The following is a 7,466-nucleotide window of genomic DNA, read 5'->3' as shown; positions in this document are numbered from 1 at the left end:
ATTTTGTATATTTTGGGACCTCACAGAGCATATCCACCAAAGGGATGTTCAAGTGTATCTACTTCAGTATATCTAAAAATTTGTGAAACATGTGGTCATTATTCTCCTTTCTCAATTTTTGAGGAAAAGGAGGTGGCACCCTCTCTGATATTTGCTCAGCCACTATTTTGTTTCTCTCATCTACCTCAACAGGTTTTGTCACTCTTTCTTCTTCGAGCCCAGACTGCTCCTTTTTCTTCTTAGGCACTTCTACTAACTCTCTCCCATTTCTCAACGTCACTGTATAGACTTGAGGATTTTTCTCTGTATCAATTAGTAGAGCTCCAACAGGTCTAATATTCTGATTGTTAGCCATTTGCCCAAACTGCCTCTCTAGATTTCTGAACTCTGTGCGCAATTGTTGATTCTCAGCCATAACTTTCTATTTGTCTAGCAAGAGCTTTTTCATCATGTATGTCAAACTCTCTTCTGATTGCATTGGAGGTTGAGGTGGATGATTATAATTCACTTGAGTCCTGATGTTCTGATTTCCACCCCAAGAGAAGTTAGGATGATTCCTCCAATTCGGATTGTATGTGTTACCATATTAAGAATTCTGATTCATCGGCCCTCTAGCTTGTTTCCCCATGTAGTAGATGGATTCAGGATTCACAGGGCATATGTCACTAGTGTGACCTTCACCATATAACTCGCAGCAAGTAGACATCTGTTGCACATGCTGCATCTGTTGTTCTTGGTGCATTGTCATCTTATTCATCTGATTTGCTAATCTCGCTATATCTGCCCTCATGGCTGAGAAATCATCAAGCTCGATCACACCTGCTGCCTTTTGTTTAAGTGTGCTCTTCGTGGTTCCTCATCTCCTTGCCAATTATTATCATTAGCAGTGAAATTGTTTAGCAGGATCAGGATATCTCTATACGGTCTTGCCATGCAACTACCCCCACATGCTGAGTCAAGATTCATCTTTGATGCCTCGTCCAACCCATCAATGAAAGTGTGACCCAACACCTCATGTGTCTAATAATGATGTGGGCAGTCTCTGAGTAGCTTCTTGTATCTTTCCCAAGCTTGACGAAGAGTCTCGCCATCTCATTGTTGAAACCCAAGAATCTGGCTCCTCAGCGACTTTGTCTTCTTAGTGGGAAACAACTTGATTAAGAATTTCGTTGCTAGATCATCCCAATTGTGGATTGAGTTCGCGGGCTCCTTTTGCAACCATTCCTTAGCTTCCCCTAGCAGTGAAAAGGGAAATAGTGTCAGCCTGACATAGTCCTTGGAAATATTCGGATAATTGTAAGTGTCTGTAATTTCTAGGAAGTTATCAATGTGCCTTTGCGGGTCTTCATGAGATAGACCCACATATTGCCCTGTGGACTGAATCAGCTCTATCATGTATTGTTTGAGTTCAAAGTGACCCATGATCTCAGGCTTCACAATTGCCTGAGTCATATTATCAAGACTGGGCCTTGCAACTTCTATCACCGGACGCCATTCTTTACCTGCTATCTCTATTGGTTGTGGTTGAACTACGATGTCCAACTCTCTTTTAATTCTAGTTCTAGCTTCAACTTCCCTCCTCACTCTATGAAGTGTTCGTTCGATCTTAGGATCAAAAGGAATGATATTGTTTGAGCTTTTACTCCTCCGCATTCAAGAGAAGAGCCTGCGTTATCACAAACTAAAGCAAACTAAAAATTAAAACTTGAACAAATAACGAATAAAAGCTTAACTTAGATAAACAATCAATAACTAAGTCCCCAGAAACGACGCCAAAAACTTGTTGGTTCCCCAAGTACACGCAAGTATACGTGGCCGTCAAGTAATAAAGTGACTCGAAAGCCGGATGTCTAACCCACAGAGACTTAGATCAATTATCAACTAAGAAAACTAAAATCAATTAATTGTCCAATATATTTAAGAGTGATATTTTTTTATTAATTTACAATTGCGGAAATTAAACGAGCAACAATTAATTTATCAAGAATGCAAATGTGTATGATGAGATTTTAATTCAGATGAGGTGAAAATTCCAGGGTTGTGGTTGGTTTATCAATGCTATTAAGTTCAATAATCACACTCGTTAATACAGATTATCTATGGTTGCTAATTAACCGGATCATTTATATGAATAGCATATTCCCACAATACTACTCGCCTGCCCATAATATATCAATCCTATATTCCTATGGTATTGAGTATATCATGAACGAATATAATATGTTATTCAATTAAGCAAGACTGTTAGGTATATTCCTATCCTAACCGCGAAATCGTCCCCCGAGCCACGGGTTCAGAAACAAGCTCTCTCTAATTCTACTCTAATCTAAACACGAATTTTCCCAAACATAACATAGATAGTAGGGTGAATTGGTAGCTACAACAATTCACAAGTTAAAACTAGAATTAAAGAAACAACCGCAAGATGATAATCTAAATTAATAAAGATATAATTAATAAACGTTAATAATCATGTCATCCACAACCCTAGAACTAAAGTACTTAGCCACTCATGTTCGTAGTAATAATTTTCCAAGTATTATGCATAAACAAATTACAAAGAAAAGATAAATGAATGAAGAACTCGATGATTTTCTCCTACAAAATTTGTTCCACGTGATGTTCTTGCCTCCGGTCGCACAAACCCCTCTAAAAATGGTGTTTAATGACTATTTATATGTATAGGAAAAAAGCCTAGATGAAATAACTAAGTCCAAAACCAAAAGGATACAAAATAGGCTTTAAAACACGTAACACCCTCGCTACAGGCCTCGCGGCGCGTGGCAAAATGCGAGCTTCATCTCGCTGCAGCCCATGCGACGCAAGCTCTATCACATGCTTTAATCCTCGCCTCGCCTGCTCTAACGCGAGCAAAGTAGCTCGCTATGCTTGCTGCTGCTTCGATTCAAATTTGTTGCCTAACATTTCCAATTCACGTTTTTGTTTCTTTTTTCAATTGTTCTTTTTATCTTCTTTTGATTTGACTTTTTTGCTTTCCTTTGTAATGTTAAACTTTAATCCTTATATATCCACTAATTAAATAATCATAACTCCATTCTTGTAGTGTATAAAATACATATAAAATCTCTACTTTGCTCCAAATTTCGTCTACAACGTACCTACACATAAAATAAGCTCAATCAAGCACAAATATAGCATAGTTTAGCATTAAAACCCCAAAACGTAAGGTAACCAGTGCACTAAAAATATGAAATTATAGACAAACATCACTACCCACACTTAAATGTTGCTCGTCGTCGAGCAATCAAGCTACACTTTATATAAACACGACCTTTTTAAACAACTCTCCTAACTCATCACACCAAGAATCTTTAAAATAGACTAAGCACAAGGGTGTAACATCTTCACCTCAAGATTTGACTCACAAGTGCGATGCATTATTTACCACTTACTCTAACATAGAGGTCAATGACATTATTACCTTTCCTTCATGAATCAAGTGCCCTGACACAACAAATGAGAGTAGTTCCACACACATTAAAATTTAAGAACAATTAGGAACTCAAGATAGGAAGAATTCACTCACTCTCAGAAATAACATTCATATGCCACAAAACATGCACCATAGGCTTGCCCGTAATGTACTATTCGAGCTCATTCAGTCTAGGATCAAGTATGACTTTAATTGGTTGTAATGTAGGATGCTGGTCGGGTAGGATACATTTGGCTATAAGAGTGACTACACCTCCCTAAGTACTTTAATACATATACTTTAACATTCAAATCCCATACTTATGTCAAACCAAACTCCACCTTCACATCAATGTATATTACTCCATACTTCCTTTAAACACTATTACATCAAGAGACACCACTATCAAGGAATATTTCTCACAACAATACAACTATATATTTTTTTTTCTTTCTTTTTCAATTCACGTGGCTCTTACTTTTTCAAAACAGTGCACCTTTCTCCTTATTTTATTAGTTTCACCAAAAGCAAAAGCAACCACCCCACCCTTTAACTTTTACAAAGTTCATTACAATTCAAGTGCTCATGAGAGGTTAAAAGGTCCAAAAAGATGGTTAATTCAAACAAATGGGTAAGGCTTGTAATGTGGTTGCCAAAGAAACAGGATTACAGGCTCAAATGGGTTAACTACGATACGTAACAATTAGGTGGGTAAACTATATATATCTGGCTCAACAAAGAAATGCCTATATCACTTCCAAGACTGAACAAAACTACGATTTCGCTTTGCAAACACATGGGGCAAGTTCTAGACATCAAATGCAATGCACAGAATAACACACAAACCTCACACACGCATGGTACATAACTCACTCGGGATCGGACTCATCAAGACACTCTAGTCAAAGCAGTTAAGCAAATTTAAGATCATACAATTTAAGGTATTTATACAAGGGTCAAAAACTGAGCCTAAGCGTCACAACCAAAGTACTCACTATTCTTAAGGCATAACAAAGTTAAGAGATATTGCTTCAATTCAATTCATCTCACAATGGCTCCTACTCCAAAAAAAAATTAAACTTACTACACCCGGTTCAAACAAAACCCTTGGAAAAGAACCGCGGCACAAAGAAAAACCCAGAGGGAATTACTACACTACATACAAAGAAAATGTTTTTGTCCTTTTTTCTTAGACTTAAATCTCTCAAAAAAACTGACTAGGAGAGTCATCGTTGAGAAAAGTCCAATTTTTCTACTTTTGTTTTTCAATTTTTTTCATAGCTACTAAAATACTAAAACACTACACAACTACGAAAACAAAACTATGAAGTTAACATTTTTCTAATATCCTACTACTAATTATCTAGAGAATTCTCCCACCCCATACTTAAAAGAGTGCAGTGCCCTCAATGCACAAATAAAGCAAAACAATAACGAGGGTGGACAAGAAACTCCCTGAAAGGCCAAAGGCCGAAGCAATAGCAGCTCACGGGGTACTCAGACTTCCCCCAAGCATGGTACTTTGTGTGGGCACCTCACACTTAGTTCTCACCATCTAACTCGCTTTTGCACACTTCCAATGGCTTTGCCTCCTATGCTTATAATCCTGCAAAATAAAAACAAACACTATAGCAATAACAAGATAAAAAATAAAAATAAAAGAAAGCAGTAAAGATGAGTTGCCTCCCAACAAGCGCCTGATTTAACGTCGCGGCACGACACATAATCTCGTCTAATCATTGGCAAGTAACACCTTCGACTTCTGGCTATCAAAGTCACCTCCATAATAGTGCTTTATTCTTTGTCCGTTCACTAAGAAAATTCTCTCGCCACCTACGCGCATCTCAATTGCACCATGTGGAGTGACTCTCACTACCTCAAACGGGCCCAACCATCTCGATTTAAGCTTCCCCGGAAAGAGTCTTAACCTCGAATTGAACAAGAAAACCAATTGGCCCGGTTCAAATTCGCGATGGTGGATATGCTTATCATGCCAGTGCTTGGTCTTTTCTTTATATAACTTGGCATTCTCATACGCATGAAAGCGAAACTCATCAAGCTCGTTCAATTGCATCACCCGCTTTTTACCCACTAATTCTGCATCAAAGTTCAGGTTCTTTATCGCCCAATAGGCCTTGTGCTCAAATTCCACCGATAAATAACATGCCTTCCCATAAACTAGCTTGTATGGGGAGGTTCCGATTGGAATTTTTTAGGCAGTCCGGTATGCCCATAGAGCATCTTCAAGCTTTGCAGCCCAATCTTTCCTACTTGCACTAACTGTTTTCTCCAGGATCTGCTTTATCTCTTTATTTGATACTTCAACTTGCCCACTAGTCTGAGGATGGTAAGCGGTTGCAACCTTATGTTTGACCTCATATTGCGCTAAGACATTGTCCAAGAGCTTGTTACAGAAATGGGTGCCCCCATCACTAATCATCACTCTCGGAGTGCCGAACCTTTTAAAGATATGCTTTTTCACAAAGTTGACCACCACCTTGGCATCATTGGTAGGAAGAGCAATGGCCTCCACCCACTTCAACACATAGTCAACGGCCACCAAAATGTGCTTACACCTACTGGACAAGGGAAACGGACCCATAAAATCAATTCCCCACACATCAAAAATTTCAACCTCCATAATACCGTGCAATGTCATCTCATGCCTTTTCGTGATTGTTCCTATTCTCTGGCACCTATCACACCTCCTCACGAACTCATGGGCGTCTTTAAACACCATAGGCCAATAAAAACCCGATTGCAACACCTTAGCTTCCATTTTGTCACCCGCATAATGACCACCATAAGGCGACGCATGACAGTCATGTAAGATAGTATTTATTTCAGATTCAGGCACACATCTTCTCATTAACTGATCGGTACAAGATTTGAACAGAAATGGCTCATCCCACACATATGACCTCACATCTCGCAAGAACTTCTTTTTAGCATAAGGTTCAAGATCAGGCGGCATCTCTCCACTTGCCAGATAGTTCACAAAATCTGCATACCATGGCACCTCCCCAGCAGTAATGGCAAACAATTGCTCATCCAGGAATGTTTACTTGATGATGTTTCCCTCAGCTACATGATTTCGAGTTTCTAACCTAGATAAGTGATAAGCTACTTGATTCTCTGTTCCTTTACGGTCTCGGATCTCCAAATCAAATTCCTGCAAGAGTAAAACCCAACGGATTAGCCTTGGTTTAGCATCTTTCTTTTCGAACAAATACTTGAAAATTGCATGGTCTGTGTAGATGATGACTTTGGTTCCAACCAAATAGGCCCGAAATTTATCGAACTCCCACACTACAGCAAACAACTCCTTTTTTTATTACAGTATAATTTATTTGAGTAGGAGTAACAGTCTTTCTTGCGTAGTAAATGGAGTGAGAAAATTTTCTCCTCTTCTGGCGCAACACGACCCCAATTGCACCATCACTAGCTCCATACATTAACTCAAATGGCTCTTTCTAGTCAGGAGCCACTATGATTGGTGCACTCACTAACATCTTTTTCAACTCCTCGAATGCTTTCAGACAAGTATCGTCAAACTTGAAAGGCAGATCCTTCTCTAACAACCTGTACAAATGAGAAGAAATTTTTTAGAAATCCTTTATAAATTGGCGATAAATACCTGCATGTCCCAGAAAACTCCTAAGTCCTTTCACTGAAATCGGTGGTGGCAACTTTTCAATTTCTTCCACCTTAGCTTTGTCAACTTCCAATCCATCTTTGGACACCTTGTGCCCCAACACTATACCTTCACGTACCATAAAATAGAACTTTTCCCAATTCAGTACCAGATTAGTCTCCTCACACCTGGCTAGCACTTTAGCAAGACTGGTCAAGCATTCATAAAAAAATGACCAAACATAGAAAAATCATCCATAAAAACCTCCACAAACCGTTCCACTATATCGGTGCAAAATAGCCATCATACACCTTTAAAAAGTCACAGGTGCATTACACAACCCGAATGGCATTCTCTTAAATGCATAAGTGCCATAAGGGCATGTTAAAGTGGTCTTTT

This window comes from Nicotiana tabacum, chromosome 22, assembly GCF_000715075.1.
Source record: "Nicotiana tabacum cultivar K326 chromosome 22, ASM71507v2, whole genome shotgun sequence".
NCBI lineage: Eukaryota > Viridiplantae > Streptophyta > Magnoliopsida > Solanales > Solanaceae > Nicotiana > Nicotiana tabacum.
This window is presented reverse-complemented; position numbering follows the sequence as displayed.